This window comes from Dendrobates tinctorius, unplaced genomic scaffold, assembly GCF_039654945.1.
Source record: "Dendrobates tinctorius isolate UK_male_01 unplaced genomic scaffold, ASM3965494v1 ptg000151l, whole genome shotgun sequence".
In the NCBI taxonomy this organism is placed as follows: Eukaryota; Metazoa; Chordata; class Amphibia; order Anura; family Dendrobatidae; genus Dendrobates; species Dendrobates tinctorius.
Window position 1 is genome coordinate 1,159,011 of NW_027361818.1, and position 15,588 is coordinate 1,174,598.

At 35.3% G+C, this 15,588-nt stretch overlaps 9 non-coding genes across 9 annotated transcripts; all 9 read right to left on the reverse strand.

Moving 5' to 3' along the window:
* Positions 1 to 989: 989 nt before the first annotated feature.
* TRNAS-CGA (transfer RNA serine (anticodon CGA)) lies at positions 990 to 1,071 on the reverse strand. Its single transcript has one exon. It is a non-coding gene; the product is annotated as a tRNA-Ser (tRNA).
* Positions 1,072 to 1,844: 773 nt separating this feature from the next.
* TRNAS-CGA (transfer RNA serine (anticodon CGA)) lies at positions 1,845 to 1,926 on the reverse strand. The gene has a single exon. It is a non-coding gene; the product is annotated as a tRNA-Ser (tRNA).
* Positions 1,927 to 3,521: 1,595 nt separating this feature from the next.
* TRNAS-UGA (transfer RNA serine (anticodon UGA)) lies at positions 3,522 to 3,603 on the reverse strand. Its single transcript has one exon. It is a non-coding gene; the product is annotated as a tRNA-Ser (tRNA).
* A 1,595-nt stretch (positions 3,604 to 5,198) lies between these two features.
* Positions 5,199 to 5,280, reverse strand: TRNAS-CGA (transfer RNA serine (anticodon CGA)). Its single transcript has one exon. It is a non-coding gene; the product is annotated as a tRNA-Ser (tRNA).
* A 1,594-nt stretch (positions 5,281 to 6,874) lies between these two features.
* On the reverse strand, positions 6,875 to 6,956 carry TRNAS-UGA (transfer RNA serine (anticodon UGA)). The gene has a single exon. It is a non-coding gene; the product is annotated as a tRNA-Ser (tRNA).
* Positions 6,957 to 9,374: 2,418 nt separating this feature from the next.
* Positions 9,375 to 9,456, reverse strand: TRNAS-CGA (transfer RNA serine (anticodon CGA)). The gene has a single exon. It is a non-coding gene; the product is annotated as a tRNA-Ser (tRNA).
* Positions 9,457 to 10,229: 773 nt separating this feature from the next.
* On the reverse strand, positions 10,230 to 10,311 carry TRNAS-UGA (transfer RNA serine (anticodon UGA)). Its single transcript has one exon. It is a non-coding gene; the product is annotated as a tRNA-Ser (tRNA).
* A 2,418-nt stretch (positions 10,312 to 12,729) lies between these two features.
* Positions 12,730 to 12,811, reverse strand: TRNAS-CGA (transfer RNA serine (anticodon CGA)). Its single transcript has one exon. It is a non-coding gene; the product is annotated as a tRNA-Ser (tRNA).
* A 773-nt stretch (positions 12,812 to 13,584) lies between these two features.
* TRNAS-UGA (transfer RNA serine (anticodon UGA)) lies at positions 13,585 to 13,666 on the reverse strand. The gene has a single exon. It is a non-coding gene; the product is annotated as a tRNA-Ser (tRNA).
* Positions 13,667 to 15,588: the final 1,922 nt, after the last annotated feature.

The window sequence follows — 15,588 nt, forward strand, 5'->3', positions numbered from 1 at the left end:
TTTCTTTAAGTTTTCATACTTGTTAATTTCATTCTTGAGACAGATTTCGACTCAAATATATTTAGTTGTCCCATTTTCATATGTCTTGGCCCATTTTAATAATATACTGTATATATTATTTTACTCTTTTCGAGAAGGTCCAAAGATTTGACCAAGTAAAATACTGCACTGTGAACAGGAATTGAACCTGTGTGGGGATTTGCGGCCATCACAGCCAATTATAGGCTCACCTTATCAGATGTGTTTGCCATGTGAACACAGAGAACAGCCTGTGAAAAGATTTTGGCCTAAATTCGCATGAATATCTATTGTAGGATACAGCCATGAGCAAGAGAACTTGACTGACTTACTGAATAGAAAGGAGTGGTCTGAGATTAAAGAGTAGAAGGAGATGAATGGATTGTATATTGAGAAACGCAGAGATTTTGATGACCACGTGTTTCTCATGGTTAAAATTGTCTTTGGTTTCCGCACACTGTCAGGGAATTAATCTGTATTGTTTTATTATTCCCAGCTTTTACTATATTTTCTTTTCACTAATCTTTCATGTGCAAAATCCAATCTTTTCAAAGGTAAAACAATAAACTGTGAACACGATTTCATCCAACATGAAGATTTCAAGTCCATCGTCTTAAAAATGCAGCCATCAAAATATATGGCATTGCTGATGGTTCTCAGTTGTCTTTTTGGAACCAGTTTAAATACTTTCATTGACTTTTTATTGCTGAAAGAAATTTGGTGTAGAGGATTTCCAGCAACCAATACATAGATTTCTATTATCTGCAAATAATGTCATCAATATCATGGGAAACACCGAGTAATATTTCTTGGCGTTTTCATACTGCTAAATCTCATTCTTGAGGCAGGTTTCGAGTCAAACATGTTAAGTTGTCCCATTTTCATATCACTTGGCCCGTTTTAATAATATACTGTATATATTATTTTACTCTTTTTGAGAAGGTCCAAAGTTTTGACCAAGTAAAACACAGCGCTGTGAACAGGATTTGAACCTGTGCGGGGATACCCCATTGGATTTCGAGTCCAACGCCTTAACCACTCGGCCATCACAGCCAACTGTTGAATAATCTATCAGATGTTTTTGCCATGTGAGCACAGAGGGAGAGCCTGTGAGAAGATTTTGGTCTAAGTTCACCTGAATCTCTACTGAACTACAAAGCCATGAGCATGAAAACTAGACTTACTTACTGAAGAGAAAGAAGTGGTCTGAGATCAAAGAGTAGAAGGAGATAAATGGATTGTATATTAAGAAACGCAGTGATTTTGTTGACCACATGTTTCTCATGCTTAAAATTGTGGTTGGACACCGCGCACTGCCAGGGAATTAATCTGCATTTTTTTTATTATTCCCAACTTTTACTATATTTTCTTTTCACTAATCTTTCATAAGCAAAATCCAATCTTTTCAAGACTAATACAATAAACTGAACATGATTTCATCCAACATGAAGATTTCAAGTCCATCGTCTTAAAAATGCAGCCATCAAAATATATGGCATTGCTGATGGATCTCAGTTGTCTTTTTGAAACCAGTTTAAATACTTTAATTGACATTTTATTGCTGAAAGAAATTTGGTGTAGAGGATTTCCAGCTATCAATACATAGATTTCTATTATCTGCAAATGATGTAATCAATATCATGGGAAACATCTAGTAATATTTCTTTAAGCTTTCATACTTGTTAATTTCATTCTTGAGACAGATTTCGACTCAAATATATTTAGTTGTCCCATTTTCATATGTCTTGGCCCATTTTAATAATATACTGTATATATTATTTTACTCTTTTCGAGAAGGTCCAAAGTTTTGACCAAGTAAAACACTGCGCTGTGAACAGGATTTGCACCTGTGCGGGGATACCCCATTGGATTTCGAGTCCAACGCCTTAACCACTCGGCCATCACAGCCAACTGTTGAATAATCTATCAGATGTTTTTGCCATGTGAGCACAGAGGGAAAGCCTGTGAGAAGATTTTGGTCTAAGTTCACCTGAATCTCTACTGAACTACAAAGCCATGAGCATGAAAACTAGACTGACTTACTGAAGAGAAAGAAGTGGTCTGAGATCAAAGAGTAGAAGGAGATAAATGGATTGTATATTAAGAAACGCAGTGATTTTGTTGACCACATGTTTCTCATGCTTAAAATTGTGGTTGGACACCGCGCACTGCCAGGGAATTAATCTGCATTTTTTTATTATTCCCAACTTTTACTATATTTTCTTTGCACTAATCTTTCATAAGCAAAATCCAATCTTTTCAAAACTAATACAATAAACTGAACATGATTTCATCCAACATGAAGATTTCAAGTCCATCGTCTTAAAAATGCAGCCATCAAAATATATGGCATTGCTGATGGTTCTCAGTTGTCTTTTTGAAACCAGTTTAAATACTTTAATTGACATTTTATTGCTGAAAGAAATTTGGTGTAGAGGATTTCCAGCTATCAATACATAGATTTCTATTATCTGCAAATGATGTAATCAATATCATGGGAAACATCTAGTAATACTTCTTTAAGCTTTCATACTTGTTAATTTCATTCTTGAGACAGATTTCGACTCAAATATATTTAGTTGTCCCATTTTCACATGTCTTGGCCCATTTTAATAATAAACTGTATATATTATTTTACTCTTTTCGAGAAGGTCCAAAGATATGACCAAGTAAAATACTGCACTGTGAACAGGATTTGAACCTGTGTGGGGATTTGCGGCCATCACAGCCAATTATAGGCTCACCTTATCAGATGTGTTTGCCATGTGAACACAGAGAACAGCCTGTGAAAATATTTTGGCCTAAATTCGCATGAATATCTATTGTAGGATACAGCCATGAGCAAGAGAACTTGACTGACTTACTGAATAGAAAGGAGTGGTCTGAGATTAAAGAGTAGAAGGAGATGAGTGGATTGTATATTGAGAAACGCAGAGATTTTGTTGACCACGTGTTTCTCATGGTTAAAATTGTCTTTGGTTTCCGCACACTGTCAGGGAATTAATCTGTATTGTTTTATGATTCCCAGCTTTTACTATATTTTCTTTTCACTAATCTTTCATGTGCAAAATCCAATCTTTTCAAAGGTAAAACAATAAACTGTGAACACGATTTCATCCAACATGAAGATTTCAAGTCCATCGTCTTAAAAATGCAGCCATCAAAATATATGGCATTGCTGATGGTTCTCAGTTGTCTTTTTGGAACCAGTTTAAATACTTTCATTGACTTTTTATTGCTGAAAGAAATTTGGTGTAGAGGATTTCCAGCAACCAATACATAGATTTCTATTAACTGCAAATGATGTCATCAATATCATGGGAAACATCGAGTAATATTTCTTGGAGTTTTCATACTGCTAAAACTCATTCTTGAGGGAGATTTCGAGTCAAACATGTTAACTTGTCCCATTTTCATATCACTTGGCCCGTTTTAATAATATACTGTATATATTATTTTACTCTTTTCGAGAAGGTCCAAAGTTTTGACCAAGTAAAACACTGCGCTGTGAACAGGATTTGAACGTGTGCGGGGATACCCCATTGGATTTCAAGTCCAACACCTTAACCACTCGGCCATCACAGCCAACTGTTGCATAATATATCAGATGTTTTTGCCATGTGAGCACAGAGGGAGAACCTGTGAGAAGATTTTGGTCTAAGTTCACCTGAATCTCTACTGAACTACAAAGCCATGAGCATGAAAACTAGACTGACTTACTGAAGAGAAAGAAGTGGTCTGAGATCAAAGAGTAGAAGGAGATAAATGGATTGTATATTAAGAAACGCAGTGATTTTGTTGACCACATGTTTCTCATGGTTAAAATTGTGGTTGGACACCGCGCACTGCCAGGGAATTAATCTGCATTTTTTTTATTATTCCCAACTTTTACTCTATTTTCTTTTCACTAATCTTTGATAAGCAAAATCCAATCTTTTCAAAACTAATACAATAAACTGAACATGATTTCATCCAACATGAAGATATCAAGTCCATCGTCTTAAAAATGCAGCCATCAAAATATATGGCATTGCTGATGGTTCTCAGTTGTCTTTTTGGAACCAGTTTAAATACTTTAATTGACATTTTATTGCTGAAAGATATTTGGTGTAGAGGATTTCCAGCTATCAATACATAGATTTCTATTATCTGCAAATGATGTCATCAATATCATGGGAAACATCTAGTAATATTTCTTTAAGTTTTCATACTTGTTAATTTCATTCTTGAGACAGATTTCGACTCAAACATATTTAGTTGTCCCTTTTTCATATGTCTTGGCCCATTTTAATAATATACTGTATATATTATTTTACTCTTTTCGAGAAGGTCCAAAGTTTTGACCAAGTAAAACGTTGCACTGTGATCAGGATTTGAACCTGTGTGGGGATTTGCGGCCATCACAGCCAATTATAGGCTCACTTTATCAGATGTGTTTGCCATGTGAACACAGAGAACAGCCTGTGAGAAGATTTTGGCCTAAGTTCGCATGAATATCTATTTAGGATACAGCCATGAGCAAGAGAACTTGACTGACTTACTGAAGAGAAAGGAGTGGTCTGAGATCAAAGAGTAGAAGGAGATGAATGGATTGTATATTGAGAAACGCAGAGATTTTGTTGACCACGTGTTTCTCATGGTTAAAATTGTCTTTGGTTTCCGCACACTGTCAGGGAATTAATCTGTATTGTTTTATTATTCCCAGCTTTTACTATATTTTCTTTTCACTAATCTTTCATGTGCAAAATCCAATCTTTTCAAAGGTAAAACAATAAACTGTGAACACGATTTCATCCAACATGAAGATTTCAAGTCCATCGTCTTAAAAATGCAGCCATCAAAATATATGGCATTGCTGATGGTTCTCAGTTGTCTTTTTGGAACCAGTTAAAATACTTTCATTGACTTTTTATTGCTGAAAGAAATTTGGTGTAGAGGATTTCCAGCAACCAATACATAGATTTCTATTATCTGCAAATGATGTCATCAATATCATGGGAAACATCGAGTAATATTTCTTGGCGTTTTCATACTGCTAAATCTCATTCTTGAGGCAGGTTTCGAGTCAAACATGTTAAGTTGTCCCATTTTCATATCACTTGGCCCGTTTTAATAATATACTGTATATATTATTTTACTCTTTTCGAGAAGGTCCAAAGTTTTGACCAAGTAAAACAAAGCGCTGTGAACAGGATTTGAACCTGTGCGGGGATACCCCAATGGATTTCGAGTCCAACGCCTTAACCACTCGCCCATCACAGCCAACTGTTGAATAATCTATCAGATGTTTTTGCCATGTGAGCACAGAGGGAGAGCCTGTGAGAAGATTTTGGTCTACGTTCACCTGAGTCTCTACTGAACTACAAAGCCATGAGCATGAAAACTAGACCGACTTACTGAAGAGAAAGAAGTGGTCTGAGATCAAAGAGTAGAAGGAGATAAATGGATTGTATATTAAGAAACGCAGTGATTTTGTTGACCACATGTTTCTCATGCTTAAATTGTGGTTGGACACCGCGCACTGCCAGGGAATTAATCTGCATTTTTTTTATAATTCCCAACTTTTACTATATTTTCTTTTCACTAATCTTTCATAAGCAAAATCCAATCTTTTCAAAACTAATACAATAAACTGAACATGATTTCATCCAACATGAAGATTTCAAGTCCATCGTCTTAAAAATGCAGCCATCAAATATATGGCATTGCTGATGGTTCTCAGTTGTCTTTTTGGAACCAGTTTAAATACTTTAATTGACATTTTATTGCTGAAAGACATTTGGTGTAGAGGATTTCCAGCTATCAATACATAGATTTCTATTATCTGCAAATGATGTCATCAATATCATGGGAAACATCTAGTAATATTTCTTTAAGTTTTCATACTTGTTAATTTCATTCTTGAGACAGATTTCGACTCAAATATATTTAGTTGTTCCATTTTCATATGTCTTGGCCCATTTTAATAATATACTGTATATATTATTTTACTCTTTTCGAGAAGGTCCAAAGATTTGACCAAGTAAAATACTGCACTGTGAACAGGATTTGAACCTGTGTGGGGATTTGCGGCCATCACAGCCAATTATAGGCTCACCTTATCAGATGTGTTTGCCATGTGAACACAGAGAACAGCCTGTGAAAAGATTTTGGCCTAAATTCGCATGAATATCTATTGCAGGATACAGCCATGAGCAAGAGAACTTGACTGACTTACTGAATAGAAAGGAGTGGTCTGAGATTAAAAAGTAGAAGGAGATGAATGGATTGTATATTGAGAAACGCAGAGATTTTGTTGACCACGTGTTTCTCATGGTTAAAATTGTCTTTGGTTTCCGCACACTGTCAGGGAATTAAACTGTATTGTTTTATTATTCAAAGCTTTTACTATATTTTCTTTTCACTAATCTTTCATGTGCAAAATCCAATCTTTTCAAAGGTAAAACAATAAACTGTGAACACGATTTCATCCAACATGAAGATTTCAAGTCCATCGTCTTAAAAATGCAGCCATCAAAATATATGGCATTGCTGATGGTTCTCAGTTGTCTTTTTGGAACCAGTTTAAATACTTTAATTGACATTTTATTGCTGAAAGAAATTTGGTGTAGAGGATTTCCAGCTATCAATACATAGATTTCTATTATCTGCAAATGATGTCATCAATATCATGGGAAACATCTAGTAATATTTCTTGGCGTTTTCATACTGCTAAATGTCATTCTTGAGGCAGATTTCGATTCAAACATGTTAAGTTGTCCCATTTTCATATCACTTGGCCCGTTTTAATAATATACTGTATATATTATTTTACTCTTTTCGAGAAGGTCCAAAGTTTTGACCAAGTAAAACACTGCGCTGTGAACAGGATTTGAACCTGTGCGGGGATACCCCATTGGCTTTCAAGTCCAATGCCTTAACCACTCGGCCATCACAGCCAACTGTTGAATAATCTATCAGATGTTTTTGCCATGTGAGCACAGAGGGAGAGCCTGTGAGAAGATTTTGCACTAAGTTCACCTGAATCTCTACTGAACTACAAAGCCATGAGCATGAAAACTAGACTGACTTACTGAAGAGAAAGAAGTGGTCTGAGATCAAAGAGTAGAAGGAGATAAATGGATTGTATATTAAGAAACGCAGTGATTTTGTTGACCACATGTTTCTCATGCTTAAAATTGTGGTTGGACACCGCGCACTGCCAGGGAATTAATCTGCATTTTTTTTATTATTCCCAACTTTTACTATATTTTCTTTTCACTAATCTTTCATAAGCAAAATCCAATCTTTTCAAAACTAATACAATAAACTGAACATGATTTCATCCAACATGAAGATTTCAAGTCCATCGTCTTAAAAATGCAGCCATCAAAATATATGGCATTGCTGATGGTTCTCAGTTGTCTTTTTGGAACCAGTTTAAATACTTTAATTGACATTTTATTGCTGAAAGAAATTTGGTGTAGAGGATTTCCAGCTATCAATACATAGATTTCTATTATCTGCAAATGATGTCATCAATATCATGGGAAACATCTAGTAATATTTCTTTAAGCTTTCATACTTGTTAATTTCATTCTTGAGACAGATTTCGACTCAGATATATTTAGTTGTCCCATTTTCATATGTCTTGGCCCATTTTAATAATATACTGTATATATTATTTTACTCTTTTCGAGAAGGTCCAAAGATTTGACCAAGTAAAATACTGCACTGTGAACAGGATTTGAACCTGTGTGGGGATTTGCGGCCATCAAAGCCAATTATAGGCTCACCTTATCAGATGTGTTTGCCATGTGAACACAGAGAACAGCCTGTGAAAAGATTTTGGCCTAAATTCGCATGAATATCTATTGTAGGATACAGCCATGAGCAAGAGAACTTGACTGACTTACTGAATAGAAAGGAGTGGTCTGAGATTAACGAGTAGAAGGAGATGAATGGATTGTATATTGAGAAACGCAGAGATTTTGTTGACCACGTGTTTCTCATGGTTAAAATTGTCTTTGGTTTCCGCACACTGTCAGGGAATTAATCTGTATTGTTTTATTATTCCCAGCTTTTACTATATTTTCTTTTCACTAATCTTTCATGTGCAAAATCCAATCTTTTCAAAGGTAAAACAATAAACTGTGAACACGATTTCATCCAACATGAAGATTTCAAGTCCATCGTCTTAAAAATGCAGCCATCAAAATATATGGCATTGCTGATGGTTCTCAGTTGTCTTTTTGGAACCAGTTTAAATACTTTCATTGACTTTTTATTGCTGAAAGAAATTTGGTGTAGAGGATTTCCAGCAACCAATACATAGATTTCTATTATCTGCAAATGATGTCATCAATATCATGGGAAACATCGAGTAATATTTCTTGGCGTTTTCATACTGCTAAATCTCATTCTTGAGGCAGGTTTCGAGTCAAACATGTTAAGTTGTCCCATTCTCATATCACTTGGCCCGTTTTAATAATATACTGTATATATTATTTTACTCTTTTCGAGAAGGTCTAAAGTTTTGACCAAGTAAAACACTGCGCTGTGAACAGGATTTGAACCTGTGTGGGGATTTGCGGCCATCACAGCCAATTATAGGCTCACCTTATCAGATGTGTTTGCTATGTGAACACAGAGAACAGCCTGTGAAAAGATTTTGGCCTAAATTCAAATGAATATCTATTGTAGGATACAGCCATGAGCATGAAAACTAGACTGACTTACTGAAGAGAAAGAAGTGGTCTGAGATCAAAGAGTAGAAGGAGATAAATGGATTGTATATTAAGAAACGCAGTGATTTTGTTGACCACATGTTTCTCATGCTTAAAATTGTGGTTGGACACCGTGCACTGCCAGGGAATTAACCTGCATTTTTTTTATTATTCCCAACTTTTACTATATTTTCTTTTCACTAATCTTTCATAAGCAAAATCCAATCTTTTCAAAACTAATACAATAAACTGAACATGATTTCATCCAACATGAAGATTTCAAGTCCATCGTCTTAAAAATGCAGCCATCAAAATATATGGCATTGCTGATGGTTCTCAGTTGTCTTTTTGGAACCAGTTTAAATACTTTAATTGACATTTTATTGCTGAAAGAAATTTGGTGTAGAGGATTTCCAGCTATCAATACATAGATTTCTGTTATCTGCAAATGATGTCATCAATATCATGGGAAACATCTAGTAATATTTCTTTAAGTTTTCATACTTGTTGATTTCATTCTTGAGACAGATTTCGACTCAAATATATTTAGTTGTCCCATTTTCATATGTCTTGGCCCATTTTAATAATATACTGTATATATTATTTTAATGTTTTCGAGAAGGTCCAAAGTTTTGAACAAGTAAAACACTGCGCTGTGAACAGGATTTGAACCTGTGCGGGGATACCCCATTGGATTTCGAGTCGAACGCCTTAACCACTCTGCCATCACAGCCAACTGTTGAATAAACTATCAGATGTTTTTGCCATGTGAGCACAGAGGGAGAGCCTGTGAGAAGATTTTGGTCTAAGTTCACCTGAATCTCTACTGAACTACAAAGCCATGAGCATGAAAACTAGACTGACTTACTGAAGAGAAAGAAGTGGTCTGAGATCAAAGAGTAGAAGGAGATAAATGGATTGTATATTAAGAAACGCAGTGATTTTGTTGACCACATGTTTCTCATGCTTAAAATTGTGGTTGGACACCGTGCACTGCCAGGGAATTAACCTGCATTTTTTTTATTATTCCCAACTTTTACTATATTTTCTTTTCACTAATCTTTCATAAGCAAAATCCAATCTTTTCAAAACTAATACAATAAACTGAACATGATTTCATCCAACATGAAGATTTCAAGTCCATCGTCTTAAAAATGCAGCCATCAAAATATATGGCATTGCTGATGGTTCTCAGTTGTCTTTTTGGAACCAGTTTAAATACTTTAATTGACATTTTATTGCTGAAAGAAATTTGGTGTAGAGGATTTCCAGCTATCAATACATAGATTTCTATTATCTGCAAATGATGTCATCAATATCATGGGAAACATCTAGTAATATTTCTTGGCGTTTTCATACTGCTAAATGTCATTCTTGAGGCAGATTTCGATTCAAACATGTTAAGTTGTCTCATTTTCATATCACTTGGCCCGTTTTAATAATATACTGTATATATTATTTTACTCTTTTCGAGACGGTCCAAAGTTTTGACCAAGTAAAACACTGCGCTGTGAACAGGATTTGAACGTGTGCGGGGATACCCCATTGGATTTCAAGTCCAACACCTTAACCACTCGGCCATCACAGCCAACTGTTGCATAATCTATCAGATGTTTTTGCCATGTGAGCACAGAGGGAGAGCCTGTGAGAAGATTTTGCACTAAGTTCACCTGAATCTCTACTGAACTACAAAGCCATGAGCATGAAAACTAGACTGACTTACTGAAGAGAAAGAAGTGGTCTGAGATCAAAGAGTAGAAGGAGATAAATGGATTGTATATTAAGAAACGCAGTGATTTTGTTGACCACATGTTTCTCATGCTTAAAATTGTGGTTGGACACCGCGCACTGCCAGGGAATTAATCTGCATTTTTTTTATTATTCCCAACTTTTACTATATTTTCTTTTCACTAATCTTTCATAAGCAAAATCCAATCTTTTCAAAACTAATACAATAAACTGAACATGATTTCATCCAACATGAAGATTTCAAGTCCATCGTCTTAAAAATGCAGCCATCAAAATATATGGCATTGCTGATGGTTCTCAGTTGTCTTTTTGGAACCAGTTTAAATACTTTAATTGACATTTTATTGCTGAAAGATATTTGGTGTAGAGGATTTCCAGCTATCAATACATAGATTTCTATTATCTGCAAATGATGTCATCAATATCATGGGAAACATCTAGTAATATTTCTTTAAGCTTTCATACTTGTTAATTTCATTCTTGAGACAGATTTCGACTCAGATATATTTAGTTGTCCCATTTTCATATGTCTTGGCCCATTTTAATAATATACTGTATATATTATTTTACTCTTTTCGAGAAGGTCCAAAGATTTGACCAAGTAAAATACTGCACTGTGAACAGGATTTGAACCTGTGTGGGGATTTGCGGCCATCAAAGCCAATTATAGGCTCACCTTATCAGATGTGTTTGCCATGTGAACACAGAGAACAGCCTGTGAAAAGATTTTGGCCTAAATTCGCATGAATATCTATTGTAGGATACAGCCATGAGCAAGAGAACTTGACTGACTTACTGAATAGAAAGGAGTGGTCTGAGATTAACGAGTAGAAGGAGATGAATGGATTGTATATTGAGAAACGCAGAGATTTTGTTGACCACGTGTTTCTCATGGTTAAAATTGTCTTTGGTTTCCGCACACTGTCAGGGAATTAATCTGTATTGTTTTATTATTCCCAGCTTTTACTATATTTTCTTTTCACTAATCTTTCATGTGCAAAATCCAATCTTTTCAAAGGTAAAACAATAAACTGTGAACACGATTTCATCCAACATGAAGATTTCAAGTCCATCGTCTTAAAAATGCAGCCATCAAAATATATGGCATTGCTGATGGTTCTCAGTTGTCTTTTTGGAACCAGTTTAAATACTTTCATTGACTTTTTATTGCTGAAAGAAATTTGGTGTAGAGGATTTCCAGCAACCAATACATAGATTTCTATTATCTGCAAATGATGTCATCAATATCATGGGAAACATCGAGTAATATTTCTTGGCGTTTTCATACTGCTAAATCTCATTCTTGAGGCAGGTTTCGAGTCAAACATGTTAAGTTGTCCCATTCTCATATCACTTGGCCCGTTTTAATAATATACTGTATATATTATTTTACTCTTTTCGAGAAGGTCTAAAGTTTTGACCAAGTAAAACACTGCGCTGTGAACAGGATTTGAACCTGTGTGGGGATTTGCGGCCATCACAGCCAATTATAGGCTCACCTTATCAGATGTGTTTGCTATGTGAACACAGAGAACAGCCTGTGAAAAGATTTTGGCCTAAATTCGCATGAATATCTATTGTAGGATACAGCCATGAGCATGAAAACTAGACTGACTTACTGAAGAGAAAGAAGTGGTCTGAGATCAAAGAGTAGAAGGAGATAAATGGATTGTATATTAAGAAACGCAGTGATTTTGTTGACCACATGTTTCTCTTGCTTAAAATTGTGGTTGGACACCGTGCACTGCCAGGGAATTAACCTGCATTTTTTTTATTATTCCCAACTTTTACTATATTTTCTTTTCACTAATCTTTCATAAGCAAAATCCAATCTTTTCAAAACTAATACAATAAACTGAACATGATTTCATCCAACATGAAGATTTCAAGTCCATCGTCTTAAAAATGCAGCCATCAAAATATATGGCATTGCTGATGGTTCTCAGTTGTCTTTTTGGAACCAGTTTAAATACTTTAATTGACATTTTATTGCTGAAAGAAATTTGGTGTAGAGGATTTCCAGCTATCAATACATAGATTTCTGTTATCTGCAAATGATGTCATCAATATCATGGGAAACATCTAGTAATATTTCTTTAAGTTTTCATACTTGTTGATTTCATTCTTGAGACAGATTTCGACTCAAATATATTTAGTTGTCCCATTTTCATATGTCTTGGCCCATTTTAATAATATACTGTATATATTATTTTAATGTTTTCGAGAAGGTCCAAAGTTTTGAACAAGTAAAACACTGCGCTGTGAACAGGATTTGAACCTGTGCAGGGATACCCCATTGGATTTCGAGTCCAACGCCTTAACCACTCGGCCATCACAGCCAACTGTTGAATAAACTATCAGATGTTTTTGCCATGTGAGCACAGAGGGAGAGCCTGTGAGAAGATTTTGGTCTAAGTTCACCTGAATCTCTACTGAACTACAAAGCCATGAGCATGAAAACTAGACTGACTTACTGAAGAGAAAGAAGTGGTCTGAGATCAAAGAGTAGAAGGAGATAAATGGATTGTATATTAAGAAACGCATTGATTTTGTTGACCACATGTTTCTCATGCTTAAAATTGTGGATGGACACCGCGCACTGCCAGGGAATTAATCTGCATTTTTTTTATTATTCCCAACTTTTACTATATTTTCTTTTCACTAATCTTTCATAAGCAAAATCCAATCTTTTCAAAACTAATACAATAAACTGAACATGATGTCATCCAACATGAAGATTTCAAGTCCATCGTCTTAAAAATGCAGCCATCAAAATATATGGCATTGCTGATGGTTCTCAGTTGTCTTTTTGGAACCAGTTTAAATACTTTAATTGACATTTTATTGCTGAAAGAAATTTGGTGTAGAGGATTTCCAGCTATCAATACATAGATTTCTATTATCTGCAAATGATGTCATCAATATCATGGGAAACATCTAGTAATATTTCTTGGCGTTTTCATACTGCTAAATGTCATTCTTGAGGCAGATTTCGATTCAAACATGTTAAGTTGTCCCATTTTCAAATCACTTGGCCCGTTTTAATAATATACTGTATATATTATTTTACTCTTTTCGAGAAGGTCCAAAGTTTTGACCAAGTAAAACACCGCGCTGTGAACAGGATTTGAACCTGTGCGGGGATACCCCATTGGATTTCAAGTCCAACGCCTTAACCACTCGGCCATCACAGCCAACTGTTGAATAATCTATCAGATGTTTTTGCCATGTGAGCACAGAGGGAGAGCCTGTGAGAAGATTTTGCACTAAGTTCACCTGAATCTCTACTGAACTACAAAGCCATGAGCATGAAAACTAGACTGACTTACTGAAGAGAAAGAAGTGGTCTGAGATCAAAGAGTAGAAGGAGATAAATGGATTGTATATTAAGAAACGCAGTGATTTTGTTGACCACATGTTTCTCATGCTTAAAATTGTGGTTGGACACCGCGCACTGCCAGGGAATTAATCTGCATTTTTTTTATTATTCCCAACTTTTACTATATTTTCTTTTCACTAATCTTTCATAAGCAAAATCCAATCTTTTCAAAACTAATACAATAAACTGAACATGATTTCATCCAACATGAAGATTTCAAGTCCATCGTCTTAAAAATGCAGCCATCAAAATATATGGCATTGCTGATGGTTCTCAGTTGTCTTTTTGGAACCAGTTTAAATACTTTAATTGACATTTTATTGCTGAAAGAAATTTGGTGTAGAGGATTTCCAGCTATCAATACATAGATTTCTATTATCTGCAAATGATGTCATCAATATCATGGGAAACATCTAGTAATATTTCTTTAAGCTTTCATACTTGTTAATTTCATTCTTGAGACAGATTTCGACTCAGATATATTTAGTTGTCCCATTTTCATATGTCTTGGCCCATTTTAATAATATACTGTATATATTATTTTACTCTTTTCGAGAAGGTCCAAAGATTTGACCAAGTAAAATACTGCACTGTGAACAGGATTTGAACCTGTGTGGGGATTTGCGGCCATCAAAGCCAATTATAGGCTCACCTTATCAGATGTGTTTGCCATGTGAACACAGAGAACAGCCTGTGAAAAGATTTTGGCCTAAATTCGCATGAATATCTATTTAGGATACAGCCATGAGCAAGAGAACTTGACTGACTTACTGAAGAGAAAGGAGTGGTCTGAGATCAAAGAGTAGAAGGAGATGAATGGATTGTATATTGAGAAACGCAGAGATTTTGTTGACCACGTGTTTCTCATGGTTAAAATTGTCTTTGGTTTCCGCACACTGTCAGGGAATTAATCTGTATTGTTTTATTATTCCCAGCTTTTACTATATTTTCTTTTCACTAATCTTTCATGTGCAAAATCCAATCTTTTCAAAGGTAAAACAATAAACTGTGAACACGATTTCATCCAACATGAAGATTTCAAGTCCATCGTCTTAAAAATGCAGCCATCAAAATATATGGCATTGCTGATGGTTCTCAGTTGTCTTTTTGGAACCAGTTTAAATACTTTCATTGACTTTTTATTGCTGAAAGAAATTTGGTGTAGAGGATTTCCAGCAACCAATACATAGATTTCTATTATCTGCAAATGATGTCATCAATATCATGGGAAACATCGAGTAATATTTCTTGGCGTTTTCATACTGCTAAATCTCATTCTTGAGGCAGGTTTCGAGTCAAACATGTTAAGTTGTCCCATTCTCATATCACTTGGCCCGTTTTAATAATATACTGTATATATTATTTTACTCTTTTCGAGAAGGTCTAAAGTTTTGACCAAGTAAAACACTGCGCTGTGAACAGGATTTGAACCTGTGTGGGGATTTGCGGCCATCACAGCCAATTATAGGCTCACCTTATCAGATGTGTTTGCTATGTGAACACAGAGAACAGCCTGTGAAAAGATTTTGGCCTAAATTCGCATGAATATCTATTGTAGGATACAGCCATGAGCATGAAAACTAGACTGACTTACTGAAGAGAAAGAAGTGGTCTGAGATCAAAGAGTAGAAGGAGATAAATGGATTGTATATTAAGAAACGCAGTGATTTTGTTGACCACATGTTTCTCATGCTTAAAATTGTGGTTGGACACCGTGCACTGCCAGGGAATTAACCT